This window comes from Copidosoma floridanum, unplaced genomic scaffold (assembly GCF_036245765.1).
Source record: "Copidosoma floridanum isolate Cflo_tuat_1 unplaced genomic scaffold, Cflo_Japanese_pri ptg000001l, whole genome shotgun sequence".
Lineage (NCBI taxonomy): Eukaryota > Metazoa > Arthropoda > Insecta > Hymenoptera > Encyrtidae > Copidosoma > Copidosoma floridanum.
The window spans coordinates 25,164,089-25,181,568 of NW_028321878.1; positions in this window are offsets into that span (position 1 = coordinate 25,164,089).

The following is a 17,480-nucleotide window of genomic DNA, read 5'->3' on the forward strand; positions in this document are numbered from 1 at the left end:
GAACTCGTAGATTCGTTCTACAAACAAATTAATTAAATTTTTGTTCGTCAGGAACCAGTGGTCAGCCCGAAGACCTCCTTTGCTTTTGCTTACAGTATACTTGTTTTCTAAATCGTTGACTCGGCGTTGTATTGTTAGGTTTCACCGAGCGAAATGTATGGAGTGGCGTACGCCGAGCTAGCGTTGACCTACTGCTCAAGCTAATGTCTTATGTCATACGGTAGTAGCATAACTTATTTGCCTTTTTATCTAACGTCCTTGTTAAGGTCTTTATCATACGTTGTCTATTTAATTTTTCCACAATATTCAATTTATTCATCAAGGTAAAAATTATGTTTCAATCAATTAGAACATCGGATATTGAAATGTTTCATATTATGTAATAATTGGAATGTTTTTAAATTAAGAAAATTAATGTAATCAACAACAAAGTGATGTTTTATCTGATGATTTAAAAAATTAAGAAAAGCCAGAAAAAGTTAATTTTACAAAGAGTATAACTAATAAAGTTTCAGATTTGCATTTACAATGTTTACACAATTTATAGTTTCTTTAACTTAACTTACTTCTATAATCGTTAGTTAGCTGCTGTTTGCTAGCACGCAGTCACAAGATCTTACAAGGTTGACCGCAACAATGTTCCTAATCGTACACGAGAGCACTCGTGGCGATGACAATAATTAGGCTTCTGCTTTTAACGTCGGAACCCAAGTCGACAGTCCTTTCTTTTTTGTTTCTCCTTGATTCACTTTTTAGGCGAGCTTACAGTGGCCTGGTTTGCTCGAGCTTTCCTCACACAGTTCAGTCACTTAACTAAGTCCTACATTTGCTTGAAATGCACGCTTTTAACACGTAGCTTAATCACCGAACTAAGTCTTACATCCGCTTAAAAGACGAAACAGAACTCACTCTCCAACTTTTATAGTTACTTTAGAGCATATTATGAAAGAAAAAAGGCGAATATTGTTATGTGCGAGGAGTTCTTACACTGTTGCATTTAAGGAGGACGCGTCAAGTTTGGGATCCAAACGAACAATCAGAGCTTAACCTAATTACCCTCGACTGACACGAGCACAGTCGTGGTGTAATAATTAGACAGTAATTGATGGTTAAAACTACTGATCTCTCGGATTTTACATGAAGTAAAAGTTGCTGTCAGAATTGTGTATGATATTTCAAGTGGACATACGCAGTAAAGAACATTGAAATTGTTGATTATTCGCATTCTTGGATATACCACTGCAAATTAATATTGTAAGATAAGTGTTTTATAAGATCGTTTGAGGTTGCACGCGTAGTTCAAGTTTTGCGACGGTAGATTGTTTCAAAAGAAGTAAATTATATGTCACGCGATTGCAGAAGCAGGTATACCGCTCGATGGTTCAAGATTGCTGAGCTTTTGCTTTTTATAATTAAAAAACGAGACTTTGTGTTTCAAAGTGATAAATATCAAATATGTGACGTGGGAAGTCACATACCTCCCCCTCCTCTTAGCTGATTGCCAACCTCGGTAATCATAAGAGCGAAAATAGTCAAACCCTTGCCAAGTACTTTAAATACAAACACAATTATAATATATACACATAATTTTAGTAATATAAAATATTAACTTAAAAGAATAAGATATAAAAATTATGTTTACGATTGCAGAAGCAGGTATACCGCTCGATGGTTCGAGATCGCTGAGCTTTTACTTTTCATAATTTAAAAACAAAACTCTGTGTTTCGAAGTAATAAATATTAAGTTTATGACATGAAACGTCACAGGCATTTATACATACAATTCTTAGTACTAGTTATCACAACAATTTTAGAAATAATTTATTTTACTATTGTTCATTACGTGAAACCTCACGTCTTATTAAAACTTTGATACAACAGGAAGAAAATGATGATATATATTTTTTAAACAAGGCTAATTATTACCCAATAAGCGTGCATTCAAACTAATTCTTAACTTCTATAGTGACGATTGATACATAGCTTACCATTTTACTTTTTTTAAGCAAGTTATCTTGATAATTCATTGGATATAGAATTGTTTTTTTGAATTATGAGACACTTATTTTATCACTACACATAACATATTAAAATCTTAGAAGAACTAGCTTTGTAGTTTTTAAGAAAAAAAATCTTAAAGTTTTTCTGTTACACACAGGTTCTTAGGGAGAGGTCGTCACAAGCTCGCTGCAAAAGATACGTATTTGAATAGAACTCGTTTGATTTTTTATAGATTTCCGTTAAAACTTATTTGTTAAAGCTGACTGTATTAAGAAGAGTTATCCTTAATTTCAGAAGGCCTAGAAATACAGTTTATAAGATGTTGTAATGTAAAGTAGCACATTTTGCCAAAAATTTGATGAAAACCAAGCGAACAGATGACTAGACTTGAACTGCGAATGCGCGAGTACATTTACTCATAAAAGTTTATCTTTACGGGAACAGAAAGATGTACAATCAGCTTTGATCTCGATACACCAAATTTTTAACGCATATTGTACCACAATAACCCTCTTAAAGGCGAGACAAAAAAATTCTTCTTACAACTAAACACGTTAAATTTCATTGTGAAACTATGCCCAAGCTTTTTAATTCTAACTTTTTCGAAGCTTTTCACGAATTATTAACAAGTTTTGTAGAAGCAAAAATTTTTTGACACACATTTGCTTACTATAAATGAGCTTAAAAAATTAAAGAACATCATGACTTTTTTTTCAATTGAAACATGACTTAATTTTTCGGGCTTGAGCCCGATTGGATGGAATAATAGGTTTTGTTAGTTGAATATAATTTAAATAATGTTCCAATCAATATATTACTTATAGTCTTGTTTATGCTGCACGAGGGCCCGCAGTAAATTATTAAAAAATGAACACAACAAGAAAATAAAAACACGCAAAAACTCTCCAAATTTTTTCCATGAGTACATAAATTGTTGGATTAGGCAAAGTTTCAGTGAATAATTGGCTTTATGTGATGAATAAGAATGATTTTTGACGATTCTACATAATATTTTAAGTACGTTAATGCATTTGTAAAATAGATATCGGCTAGTTTAAATATTACAGATTTATTTAGTAGTCTTACAAGCCTATCCCTGGTAGCACAATCTTACGCACTGGCATTGCATAAGTCTGCAGCTAGTCTGCTTCTACAATCTTACGTAGTTCTGCTGCATGATGAGTGCGTCAGACACTGGGACAAAAAAATGCATATCTTGCGTTAAGTCAAGTGTATTATTTACTTTATCGTAATGTACTCTCACATGTAGCAGATTTTTGTAAGACTTGCGTTGAGGCAAATACGTCAGGCACTTGCACAGAAAGTGCGCAAATCATGCGTTTAGTTGAGTGCATTATTTACAGAATAAGTAGAAAAACTTCAGATTATAAAAATAGTAATAAATATTGTTAAATGTAATTTATAAAACAAAAATTCTGTATGTTAACGATCTTTCAGACTAAGTTAACAACAAAAATACTTATTTTTAATTAAAACCTTATGAACTACATCACTGTTATAATCTTGTTTTAGTAATACACTGTTATAATAATGCAATGTTTTTTTTAATGATAACATTCAATAGAATCATATTTTATAACTTAGTATAAGTTTTGGATTATCAACATGCACAATACAAAGACTTCGTACAAAATGACAAATGGTCTTGGCCTTTAGTACTAAACGAGCTTTTAGTAAAGAATGAACCTTTGGTATCTGATTGACTTCATTTCGAGAAAAATGAGGAATGGTCTGAGACTTCAGTACTGAACGAGCTTTTTGTAAAGAACGAACCTTTTGTATCTGGTTGACTTCATTTTGAGAAAAATGATGAACGGTCTTGGATTTCAGTACTGAACGAGCTTTTTGTAAAGCATGAACCTTTCATATCTGGCTAAAGTTATTGTTACAAAATAATTTATTGACATGCACATGGAATGTACCATCTACATAAAACAGCATTTATACCCATTACCTATACCTATGCGATGGACGTGCATGCACACTCTAAGCAGAAAACTGAACGATGGAGTGACAGCATTTACTTTGTTTTAATAACTCTCTCGATTAAGAAATATTATTCAAAAATATGTTGTGCGTCTTTTTCTCTGGATATGAGAGAAAATCGTATACGTAACTTGGGACGGAAGTGAACTTCCTCTTCCGCGTATATACTACCCTGGGTTTCACCTTGGATGGCAACTTATACGTGAAAGAAAAAGCTTGCTTTTCTCCCACGTAGCGTAATATACTATTTTTATTTGCGCATACAAATCAGAGATTAGTAAGGAGATTGCTGACTGTAATGCTACGGAGTATGCCCACTTGTTTCCACCGGTTCGAGCGCTCTGTCGTGGCCAAGGGCCAAGCCATGTGCATATTTTTTTTTACTAAAGAAGCGTGGTAGGAATATGCGCCTACGAGGAGAGGAGTAGATTCATGTGGAAATGTCCATATAGGTGCATATTTTGGAGATGCGTGGAAGAAGTATATCGAATGTATGCCTACGAGGAGAGGAGAGCAAATGTCGGCTGCATAGCTGTATAGCTGCCGGATCGGAAAGCTTAAGAGGGTATTATAGATAAGGCCTACCTTGGCGACCAACTCACCCTACCTTCGGCCAACCTTGGTATAAATGGAACTTTAACATGAGACATTTACGTGGCATTAGATCAGCCCTACCTTGGTTGCCCAGTTAACCTACAAGTGTAGCTAACTTAGAGAATGGATCATGTGTTGACGAAAAGAAATACAATGAGATTTTAATAATCTAAAATACTTTGATTACTTTTTTTTTAGTTTAAGAACTATTACATCACATACTTTTGTAATAAATAACAGACTCATGTGTTGTACAATTCTCGATTTCGATCATTTTTATGGCATGACTTCTTACTTATTAACTGCTCCTAAATGATGTAGTTTTGGGCTTTTGTAAAAAATTATATTTTTTCACTTTTTGGTTTGTTAAGGAGGTTGATAACATTTGGAGAAGGATACGAAAGAGAGAGGTCTGACTGTAGTCCGGGTCGTAATCTGGAATTCGTGGGAGAAATTATTTGGATAGGATTTTTTTGCATGATCTTACGCAAAATGATCACCTAAAAACGAATTTGCATGTTGCCAGGCTTCAAAGTTGTAGGAAAAATGTTTAAACAAAATTTTTTAAACAAATTAAAAATATTGTTTATTTTGCCCTGGAAAAAATTTTTTTAGCTTTTTGGGACAATTCTAAACAAAAAAGATGTCTTGCAAATTTTCTCTAAAATCAATACTTTTCGAGATATTAATTGTACAAAGTTTAAAAAACCGTGAAAATCGCCACTTTCAAGTATGAAAAACAACAATAAAAATTAAAAATTTTGATGTTGCCAAAGTTCTCAAATATTCTTCAAGCATCCCTTGACAAAATCCGAAGGCGTTTCCGGATGTTATTTTATTGAAAACCCTTCATTTTAAATTTACAATCAAGCGTGTGCATCGTTACGGTCGGCCGCTGCTGGCCGCGGCTCTCATGCTTCGTCTCTTTCCCACTCACGAGGAGTACACGGAATTTACTGGCGCTCATATTTGATTTTAATGGTAAGTATATTATTTTTCTACAGTAATTGTGGGAGTAAAAATAATTATACAATCTTTCATATTGATGAAAAATGAGGTTAACCTAATTGTTGCTGTATAAACATACATGTATTTAAATAAAAAAAATTATTTTAAGTTAAGCCTTCACACGCTTAATTGTAAATTAAAAATGAAGGGTTTGCAATAAAACAATATCCGGAAACGCCTTCGGATTTTGTCAAAGGATGTTTGAAGAATATTTGAGAACTTTAGCAACATCAAAATTTTTAATTTTTATTGTTGTTTTTTATACTTGAAAGTGGCGATTTTCACGGTTTTTTAAACTTTGTACGATTAATATCTCGAAAAGTATTGATTTTAGAGAAAATTTGCAAGACATCTTTTTTGTTAAGAATTGTCCAAAAAAGCTAAAAAAATTTTTTCCAGGGCAAAATAAACAATATTTTAAATTTGTTTAAAAAATTTTGTTTAAACATTTTTCCTACAACTTTGAAGCCTGGCAACATGCAAATTCGTTTTTAGGTGATCATTTTGCGTAAGATCATGCAAAAAAATCCTATCCAAATAATTTCTCCCACGAATTCCAGATTACGACCCGGACTACTGTACCTTTATTAGTTTTGAAATGCGTGTGCATGTATCGTGATTTAGTATTATGTTGTATTAACACTCCAGATTATTTTTTGAAACCTATTTTGAGAAGGACCTAATCAACGTGATTATTTTATTTAATAAAAGGGCAAATGTTAATTTATTGTTAACTATACTCTTTTCTTTATCTGACTGTTAATTGTATTGAAATTTTTTATTATAAGAGTCACTTTTGACGATCTCCCATAAAAACGCATAAGAATTCACACAGTTTGTTTCATTAATTTCTCGTTTCATTAACACTCTGAGTTGTTGAAACTTTGCATACATTTTTTAAATAAGTTATTTAAGTTCTGCACTAATTCAAATTGAAAAATGACTGTTAATTGCTTAGGTTAGTCAACCTTTTTCAGTACAAAAAGCGTTTTAGTTTCACACTTATTTTCAATAATTCATCACCACAATTAACCTTTACACGTTTTTATAAATACACTGCTCCGAAATATTTGTTCACAGTTTCAAAATGTCAGTAAAAGTTAGATAGAAGATAGAAAAATTGGCCCAAGGCAGCGCCATACTTGCGCCACGTAAATGACACAGGCAGGCCCTACTTTAGTAGCCAACCTTTGGCCTACCAAACTAACGAGGTATCCTAGTGAACTCTCTGATCGGGTGAGCACACAGCCAAAGCAAGTGACGACACGAGTTTTTCTCTTTTGACTACAACAGAGTATACGCTACATATATTTAACTGACTTGCTCTCACTCTTGCTTCAATGTTGTCTATCAATCCTTTTTAATTAAATCGTGGTACCAAACGCTCATGATTATATGCACAGTTTTTTTTAATTTCAATACATTATTTTTTAATTCTCTCGTACTTTTGATATTCCGAAATCCATACATGTTTTCAAAAAATGTACAGCTTCAACTTTTTTTTAAGGTTGTCAGTGCAGCTTTAACCACTTAATTATTAATTTTACACATCATAACTGCTGTGAATTGAAGGACATGCTCCAGAGGATATCTATAAAAGTATGTTATTTCGAACGATTATCCTCATATCCATCGGATAGCTAAGATGGATAAGGCTTATGCCGATTCGTGGATCGTTTTGCAATCTAGGGTTCAAATTTACGTCACGGCAGATTTGTTTTTTTTTTAATTCAAGTTATCAATTTGTTTTCACTTCTTTTGTTTATGTTTCGTTTAAATGTATATGTATAAGTGTTGTCAACATTTTTTTTTGGATTCATCAAAACAGATATTGTGACTTTGATACTTATGTTAGCAAAGCCATTTCATAATTTTATAATACAAAAATAACTGTTAAGGATTTGAACATAATTCATACATTCTGAATCTCCTAAGAAATTATGAACATCCTAATTACGACAGAAAAAAGCCGGAGGCAAAAGAAAACTTATACTTTTCTTACGATTATATCAACTATGATTATTACTAGTAAAGTACAACTTAGATCCAATTATACTTGAATATTTATCTACATACATATGTGATGTTTTTTGGCTTATATTTACATTCCCTTATAATACCTACTGGTTATTAAATTGATAAAATTTTGGACGTATGATGAGACTTTATGTAAGTCGTCAAAGTGATTTTTAAAATATTTCGAATAAAATTTTGTTTCATGAACTTTCGATACATTATGACTTTCACGTTCCTCTTGTTTTGCAGATGATTGGCCTGATATGTTTTCTGATATATTTTTCTGAAATAAATTTCAAAAAATAAGTATATGTGTCTAGAGGTTCTATTTAAATTAACAAAAAAATTGGTTTATGCATGAAACAGCTGTGTCGTTAATACATTATACATTTTACTATGTATTATTGGACTTAACCCAGTAAGAAAAATGTATAGATATTGACTTTCTTTATCTTTCCTCAAGAGTGAGTTCAGAAGGACAGTTCGGAAAAAAAGTAATCAGCACATTTTAGGTTATTAAGGCTTGTAATTGTGATTAATACGACAGTTTTGTAATGAGTTTATAAACAATTAGTCCTACGTGCCCAAGATCTACCTTTTATGAGAGATTTTTTTTTCTCAAGCTCACTGCTCACACAGAAAACACAAGCTTAATATTTCACTCTACTCTCTTAAAAAATTTGTTAAGAGATTTTAATTTCGATCGAACTTTCAGTAGAGCATGTGTACTTTGATTAAAAAACTCGAAAAAAAGGTGTTCACACATTAAAAAAAAAAAAAATGATTGAAAAATGAAGAGAGATAGTAAAAAGAAAAAGCACCCGTGCCCTCGTGTCTTTATGTTGAAACAGATACAAAAAGTTAATGCAGTTGACAATGTAAAAAAAAATTTTTCATGACTAACCTTATAATTTCCCTTTGATGAAGAATCAAGTGAGTCATCAGGTAGCATAAGCAGAGAATATTCTTCGTCAGCCGTGTCTGAGTCAATCGAAGATTCACTGCGATTCAATATTTTTCGCAAAAATATAATTCACAGAGAAGTCTTATTAGAAAAACTGTACTACAGTTCAGTGAAAAAGATAATGTAGCTCTCTTAGTCGTAGGCAAAACTAACCAATCAATGTATGGTAAAATAAATGACGATCAAATTTTTCCGGGAAATATATAAAACATAGAATATAATTGTAATATAAGCAGATCATGGAGGCAGAAATAATTTTTTTTTTTTTTTTTTTTGACAAATCAACTCCTTCGACAGTAAACAATTTAATACAGGGTTAAAAACGGTCTTCATTTTGTTGTAGAAATTATTCAAACTTTCTTCACAGATAAAAAGTTGTAATCAAATTTATGCAACTTCATCTCCATATGCTACCCATCCAAATCAGTTGGTTTTAAGACCACCAAAAAGTTATAAACATAAATAACTATGAATAGTTTCGCAAATTAAACATCTTATGATGAAATCGTTCATGGCAGAGAACCGAGCAGAGAACAGTTAATGGTGAATTATTTATTACATCTCACTGACAGATTATTTCACAAGCAGATAGTTCCACAGGTACATCAATTGACTAGCAGATCGTTTTACGAAAAAAACGTTTTACTGGCAGATCAGTTTACGGGCAAATCTTTATGCGAGCAGACGGTTATACTGACGGATCGTTTCATTAACTGATTGTTTTACGAGAAGATCGTTATATTGGCGAATCGTTTAATTGACGGATCGTTTTCTGAGCAAATCGTTACATCGGTGGATCGTTTCACTAGCAGATCGTTTCACGAGAAGATCGTTTTACCGGCAGATCAGTTTACGGGCAGATCGTTATATTGGCGGATCGCTTAATTGACGGATTTTCTTCCGAGCAGATCGTTTTAATGGCAAATTCATTAATTTCCGTATTGATTTACAGATTGATCATTAAACTAGCGTATGTTTCTACTGGTGATCATTCACAGCTGGATAAATCAACAAGCAGATATTTTTACTGGCGAATATTTTGACCCGCGAATGATTTTACGTGCAGATTGTTTCACAGGTGGATTGCTTCACTGGCAAATAGTTTTCTGAACAGATTGTTATACCAGCGGATTGTTTCACGAGTAGATCGTTTCACTTGCAAATCAGTTGATTGGCAGATTGTTTTACCGATAAATCGTTCTAGTTAATGATTTTTTCTCTGTTCAATCAATTGATAGATACATCGTTTTGCAAGATTTTTCGTAGATTATATTTTTTCCTGGAAGACGAAATACAGCAGTGGTAACAGTTTTATAAATACACACGATTTAACCTCCAGAAGATATCATGTACTTCTTATTTCAATAATAGATCTTTTTATCAGTAGTTGTTTTAACAGGAGAATGTTTTATTAGCAAATCAAAGTAGTAGCAACGAGGAATGCTTGTTTATAAATTTTTCAAGTAAAAAAATTGAGTTGATTTTAAATTATTTTTGTTCACAAAATTAACACACCTTAAAGAGCCAGTTTTATTCTTTAATCGTTATTATTGCTAGTAGCGGTCTGGAAACAGAAGGCAAGCTCGCACTGCTCGCACACAGCATTCGGTTACTTCTGCTAAAGAACAGGATACGGAGAAAAAAAATTATTTGAAATAATTCACGCTTCTAACTAAACAAGTTTTTATGTTTTAAATTTTGCATGAAAAAATTAATTTTAAAGTTTATTTCAATTCTCGGGTACCTATTGCTGCAATTGGTTATCATTTAAAAAAAAGACAAAAATTATCAAGAAACTCGATACGAGAACAGTAAACTTCAAATAAAACATACGAAACTCAGCTCTGTATGCTTGAAGTTAGGACTAGTAGCTCGAGAACGCAGGTTAAACCTGCAGGGGAATAATTTAAAATATCAACAGATGTGACTTAATTTTAAACCATGCCCTAGTGGTATAATTTTTTTCAGAACATGTTTATATACAATTATCTGATCCGAGGAAGTAAATTCAAAGACGAAATAACCAATAAAATTTTTTTTTCAGAAATAAAAATTACGTTTTGAAAATAGTCGAACCTATAACAATTTAAGTTACACCACCAGAAAGTGCATCAAATTTTACCTTAGAGGTACCAGTCTCAACCACATAGGACCAGTAGATAAAAAATAAAATAGGGGGGATGAATTGAAAATGGTCACTTTTTATGTAAAAATGTTAAAGCAGATTCTTAAGTCTCTATAAATAGTGCGTATTTTAGATTAAAGAGCCATACAGAGACTGAATAAAGCTTTTTTTTTTTAAAACATACTAGTTTCAACTTTTTGTAACTCGAAGTATGGATTTAAAAAAAATAGTTGTATTATGAATAAGCAATTAACCTCTTTAAATACAATAATTTCTTATCATAATTTTACAGAAATAGTTATCAAAATCTTTTCACAGCACGTAAATCATATTCAGTTAACAAAAATTTTTTTTCGGTGGCACTGTACATATATTTTTATTAATCAATTACTATAAGAATTATTAAAATTTACAATTCAAACTGGACTTTCAACCCTCGCAATTAGTTCATTTATTTTACATTTTGGGCAACACACAATGTTCATCATAAATTTATATAATTGTTTGTAAGATATTTTTGGTTTATAAGATAGACCATCAAAAAGCACCCCTAGCCATTCTACGCAAGGCAGCTAATTTTCTTTTTTTGTAGTTATATCAGCATAGTCATATTATCGATACCTTCAACCACGTAACGCAAGTTGCTTTTATTAAAAAGCTCACGGAACTTTTAAGATGAGTAGCTAAACTTTGAAATCTTTAAGATTCTTTTTTAAAATTCCTATTTAATAATTTTAGAAAATCATAGCCTCATTAATTTATTATAAAATAGTAGGCACATAAGTACATAAAACTAGTTTAATTACTTCACGACTTTAAAGAAAAACATGGAAAACTAGGATAAATAATTGGTCGATTTTTTCAGAAAGCTGCAGATTTTTTAAAGATTTTGCACTACAAATGTGTTTATTGATACTATTTAAACTCTTGATAGAAGCTTTTGCGAGCAAAAATTGACCCAAGATTGTTTTTTATTAATACATGAATTGGTAGTTAAAAACTTTTTTTAGTTCCCACAATTCCTGACACACTAAAAATTCGACAGGTTAGCATAATAAAGAGTCTTCTCAGAGTAAGAGGCATAACAGAGCCTTTTTAAATTGAATATAACTAGGAGCCTTTAATTTTGATTCCTCCGATTTCAAGTTCGTACTACATTTATGTATATATACATATCAATAAATAAAGCATTAAATCATAACATTATCGTAGATCACTACTTATTTATGATGGGGCGCTGACTGAGCATCTTAATGATTGACAAAGCATTTGTTGATAACAAAAGCGCTTACAATAAAATAACGTGGGGTACTTACTGGCCACCTTATGAATGTAATTATTGGTCAGTAAGCGGTCTACGGTACCTGGTAATTGGCGCTTGTGTTGATAATTGTTGCTTAATTTATTCAATCATTGGCCAATAAGCACCTCATGATATCTACTGATCCATGATAATGTTATAAACAAATGCTTCAGTAATTGATCAATAAAAATATATACATAACTACCTTAAAATAAAGGTAAAAAAATTGATTAAAAAGGCTTCTATGTCTTTTTGTTAAACTTTTCATTTTAATCTTCAGTATAGAATAAACGTATGGATTTGTATAAAGGTACATGACCAACTGAGAGCTAGGTGAGAAGCAAATAAAAACTCCAAAATTTCAGTGAATAATCTTGAGCAACAATTCGTTGGGCTTAACATCAACCTCGTCAGGCTCGGTCTTTGTTGTTGTACTGATCAACGCCAGCTTAGTATACACCTTAGTGTACCTCTGCATAAAAGGCTTTTTCTTTTAGTTTAAAAAGACTCTCTTCTGCCCAAAAATCTGAAAAGGCTCTTTCTTCACTTCTACTCTGAACAGACTCTTTCTTGCACTTACCTAATGGTATCGTTGTTAAAAGTATTTTCCTGCATTTAATATAAATCAATAAACTTCCGTAATAACCTGCAGAATAAAAATAGCTTTATTATAATCCTCATTCTAAAAGGTGAAGAAGGGTTTTTTTTTAAATAAAATACTACGGTATTTAAAAAAAATTTTGTCTCAGAATCTTGGCGGACAATTTTAATTACCTATTAATTGAACTGTTTTATTCATTACAATTCTTCTGGCAGTCTAAAATAAATTAGTAGTAGCACACCCAATTAAAGATTTGCAAACAATTTTAAATCTCTTATAACACTTTTTTTATTTTATTTATCAAATTTCTTTACTGATTAAATTTATAACTTTGAGTAAATTGTACGATACAGGCGCTGATAACTGTAATCTAGTTTAGACCTCTGCCTCCGACTTTTTTATGTCTTAAATAGGATGTTCATAATTTCTTAGGAGATTAAAAATCCATAAATTATGTTTAAATCCTTAAAATCTATTTTAGTATTATAAAATTATTGAATGACCTTGCTTACAAGAAGTGTCAAAATCACAATATTTATTTTGATGAACCCGATAAAAAAATGCTGACAACAATTATATATTTTAAAAAGAAACATAAATAAAAGAATTTAAAATAAATTGATAATTTAAATTAAAAAAAAAAAAAAAAAATCTGCGGTGAGGTAATTTAAACTCTAGATTGCAAAACGATCCACGAATCAGCATAAGCCTTATCCATCTTAGCTATCCGATGGATACGAGGATAATCGTTCGAAGTCATCACATACGTTCATAGATATTCTCCGGAGCATGTCCTTCAATTCACAGCAGTTATGATGTGTAAAATTAATAATTAAGTGGTTAAAGCTGCACTGACAACCTTAAAAAAAAGTTGAAGCTGTACATTTTTTGAAAACATGTATGGATTTCGGAATATTAAAAGTACGAGAGAATTAAAAAATAACGTATTGAAATTAAAAAACTGTGCATATAATCATGAGCGTTTGGTACCACGATTTAATTAAAAAGGATTGATAGACAACATTGAAGCAAGAGCGAGAGCAAGTCAATTAAATATATGTGACATATGTATATATATACTTGGTTGCAGTCAGAAGAGAAAAACTCGTATCGTCGCTTGCTTTGGCTGTGCGCTCAGCTACACATCATTATAGCCGACTTTTCCACTACTCTCCTCGTAGGCGCACATTCGGTAGTCGCTGTGTGCACGTCCTTCGAGAGGGTAAAAAAAAACGATCTAACAACCCGTGGTGAAAGAAATGTGCAAAATTTCAGAACTCTTGAGGACTCATTACATTATTGATTGCGTGTTATTGAGTTTTTTAATATTTTGAATCACCGAAAGTAAATACTATTATTATCATGAAAAACTTATAGCTTACATTTTTATTTAAAAGATATTAAATATAATCTTTAATTATACGAATGGTAATTAATAATATAAGATTAGTGAAGATGTCACTTACCGTCGCTTACGTCATACCTGCGTCAGTTCACAGTCTACATGAGTCAGTTCTGCTTCGATACTACAGTTTAAGATTATGTTACTGGGTTAAGTGGTGTTTTTGTTTTAATAATTCAGATGTCTCTGTCATTTTTGCTTTAACATTATACATAACAGACAACTAGGATATTCACACTTGTTGAAATTATTGTTGTTTTTAGGTTTGCTGCTGTGATAAATCTGTAAATTTGTGATACTTTTAATGTATTAGATCCTCTAAAGTCTTGAAATTACGCACTGTTTCACCATCAGATGGCACCAATACACCTGCATACAGCAAATATGCCTTCCACGTGTCTCTAAAATATGCACCTATTCTACGCAAATCCAATAAACAAATTTGTATTTTAAATAAAAAACAAAAATATACACCTGGTTCAGCCCGTGGCCACGTTGGGTGCTCAAACCAGTGAAAAAAAATGGGCAAGCTCCGTAGCATTGCAGTTGGCAATCTCCTTACTAATCTCTAATACAAATAGCACATTACTTTTTGCTTAGTACATCTTAGCTCATTATCTTATAAAATTCTTGCTAAAATTATTTCCGTCCCAGCATTAAATATTTTCGGATTGTGAATAACATCTTGAAAGATGTTTTTTGCATTATGTACGTGTAACACGTTAAACAACTATATTCATCTGAAAATGTTTTTAGAGTCTTCTTGTGTCAAATAACTAAGACTCTAATGATTTCTCTGATACTTTTAATGTTACCACAGATTTTTCTGCAACTGCAAGTTGAATCTAATATATATGTATATACACACACTTTTTTTTATAGCCAACAGTTATTTGTAACGTTTAGAAGTGTTTTTTATATCATATTTTTCAGGTTGCTGCAAAGAAGAAATATATCTTTTCTGTACAGAAATGTGTGGCACACTTATAATGTTTTTAGAATGAAGGTCTTTATGTCGCGTGCTTGGGGGGCTGAAATTTTAAAAATGACAGATTTTTATGAAACGGAAGTCACTTACTAGAAGTCTCTTCCTACTAATTCATTTTATTTCCCCCCTTACCCCGTCACCCTCACCATCAGTCCCCTACACACTTACCCTTACCCTGTCTCTTCCAATCATGCTGCGCTAGTCTCTTGCACACCTCCTCTTATCTCTCTCCGTTTTGCCTTGCCCCACCATCCATATTCACACTACACCATCAAAGCACCAAAGCACATACACTAAGCAATTAATGTTTCATTGAGTCAAAATTATTTCTTTCCACAGTAATTTTTATTCAACTTTAAATTTTTTTTCTTCTACAATTCTAAAAAAAAAAAAAAAAAAAAAAAAAAAAAAAAAAAAAAAAAAAAAAAAAAAAAAAAACCTTTCCGAGAGATTTGAACCCTCAACCTCTTGCATACAAGCCGAATATGCTTACCCACTCTGCTACGAGCACTTCCTACATGGGATTTCGGTTTTCTCTACTTATAGTGTGGTTCGTAACTAAATTGTTCGTAACTGAATACAGTAGGGGTAAGTGTACCTATCTCCGTGGCACGTACTGAAAACTCCAACTTAAATGCACCATAAAAAATGGTATACTAAAATTTTTTGGAATATTTTTTTTTTTAAATCTTACATAATCTCTTGCGGAATATTTAAAAAAATTTTATGAAGCTAAAACTGCAGTAAAATATTTTAAAAACGAATAAAAACGGTATGCTGGTATTACCGTGTACGTATTACCGCGGATTTCCCAATCACCGTGTCCGTATTACCGTGAGTGAAAAAAGTTGTACTTGCGGAATATAAAAAAAATGCAAATTTCACCTACATTTTCTACATGACTTATTTATTGTTTTAAAAAAATGTTACTTTTTTTTGTACTTGCTTATTCATTTAGTAGGAATCTTATACATTTTTGAGCACTCAGCAATAGATTCTCCAGAATAGATACTTTTTAAAGCTTATTTTAATGTCTCAGGAGAGTAACACTTTTTGTTTTTTTTTATTTCAATCGATTTCTTGCCTTTCTTGCCATTCTTGCCTTTTTTGCCTTTTTTAGTTTTCTTCATCTTGGTTACGTTAGATCGACGTGCTTACCTACTAATTGTTTACGTGTTAACTATCGTGCGTTCTGTAAGTATAGGGTTATGTTTACGTACGCTCACCGCGGAAATACGTACACAATCAGTTAATGAGCGCGTTGTACTGAATACCGTGGAAAATAATTATTTACTTAAAATATACACAAATATTTCTGTTTAAATTGCATCTACATTAACGTCATTTTAGATTATTAAAATTAAAAAATTATTTCATATGAAACATTTTTTATTTTGAGCAAGTAATCATCAGTTTTTCAAAATCCACGGTAATAGGGCAGAGCACGGAGATGGGTACACTTACCCCTAGTTAATTTTCATTGCGTTTTATTCTTTCACAGTTTTTGTATTCGAGACTAAGGTGATTTTTTTGAGTTAAAAACGTTCATCACAGTTAGTGGGAGGAAGGTTTAGAAAGGTAGGAGGAGCGCAAGTATGTAGCAACGCTGACAACTATTTTTTTCATATGGATGTACCTATAAATGGGCTTTTACAAATACTTGATCCTTTATTTCTTATTTTATTAAAAAAACAACTTGTGAATTAATTTCAAAATTTGATACGTTTATATAATAGTTACCTATCATAAAAAAAATTGGGAGCTCTCAACAGATCAGTTTCTTATGAATGCAATTTTACGTGATTCTTTAATATGGTTAAATAATAAATCAAAATTTTTTTTTAAATTAAACATATAAAAAACAGTACAGTTAAACGATCTGCAATTTTTTGTGGGTATTTTTATGCTATAACGAATGCACGTTTCAATGATATCTATTAAAAAACCTATGTGTGATGAACGTCCTGCAGCAACATTCACTGCCATGTAATAACGTAATACTACCCTATTGAAGATGAAAGCACACAGTCTTGTACTGAAGAGCTTTAGTCGTGCCATGGCTTTAATCGAAACTATTCTTATCTACACAATATATTATTAATAATTGTTTATTAATTTGATATTACAATATTTATTAAAGCCACACCCAATTACCGAATATCATTGTTCAAATAATAACTGCACCATCTGCAATACGTCGCATAGGGTTATTAAAAATATCGTTTTATACAAGGCATTTTTCTCAGTATTTTCATTCATATATTGTTTGCCACAGAATGTCATAAAAGTATAACTTCATTCTTGGGGGCACAAGCACCCACCGTCTACTGGTTTAATTTATCTATTACTTACAATGATACGGGCGTTTCGAGTTTCGGCTGTTTTTCATCCCAAAAATTTCGAATTTTTAGTAACGCTATGATTTCGTAGTCGTCTGTAGAGATATATACATAGTGGACGGTCTGAATGTT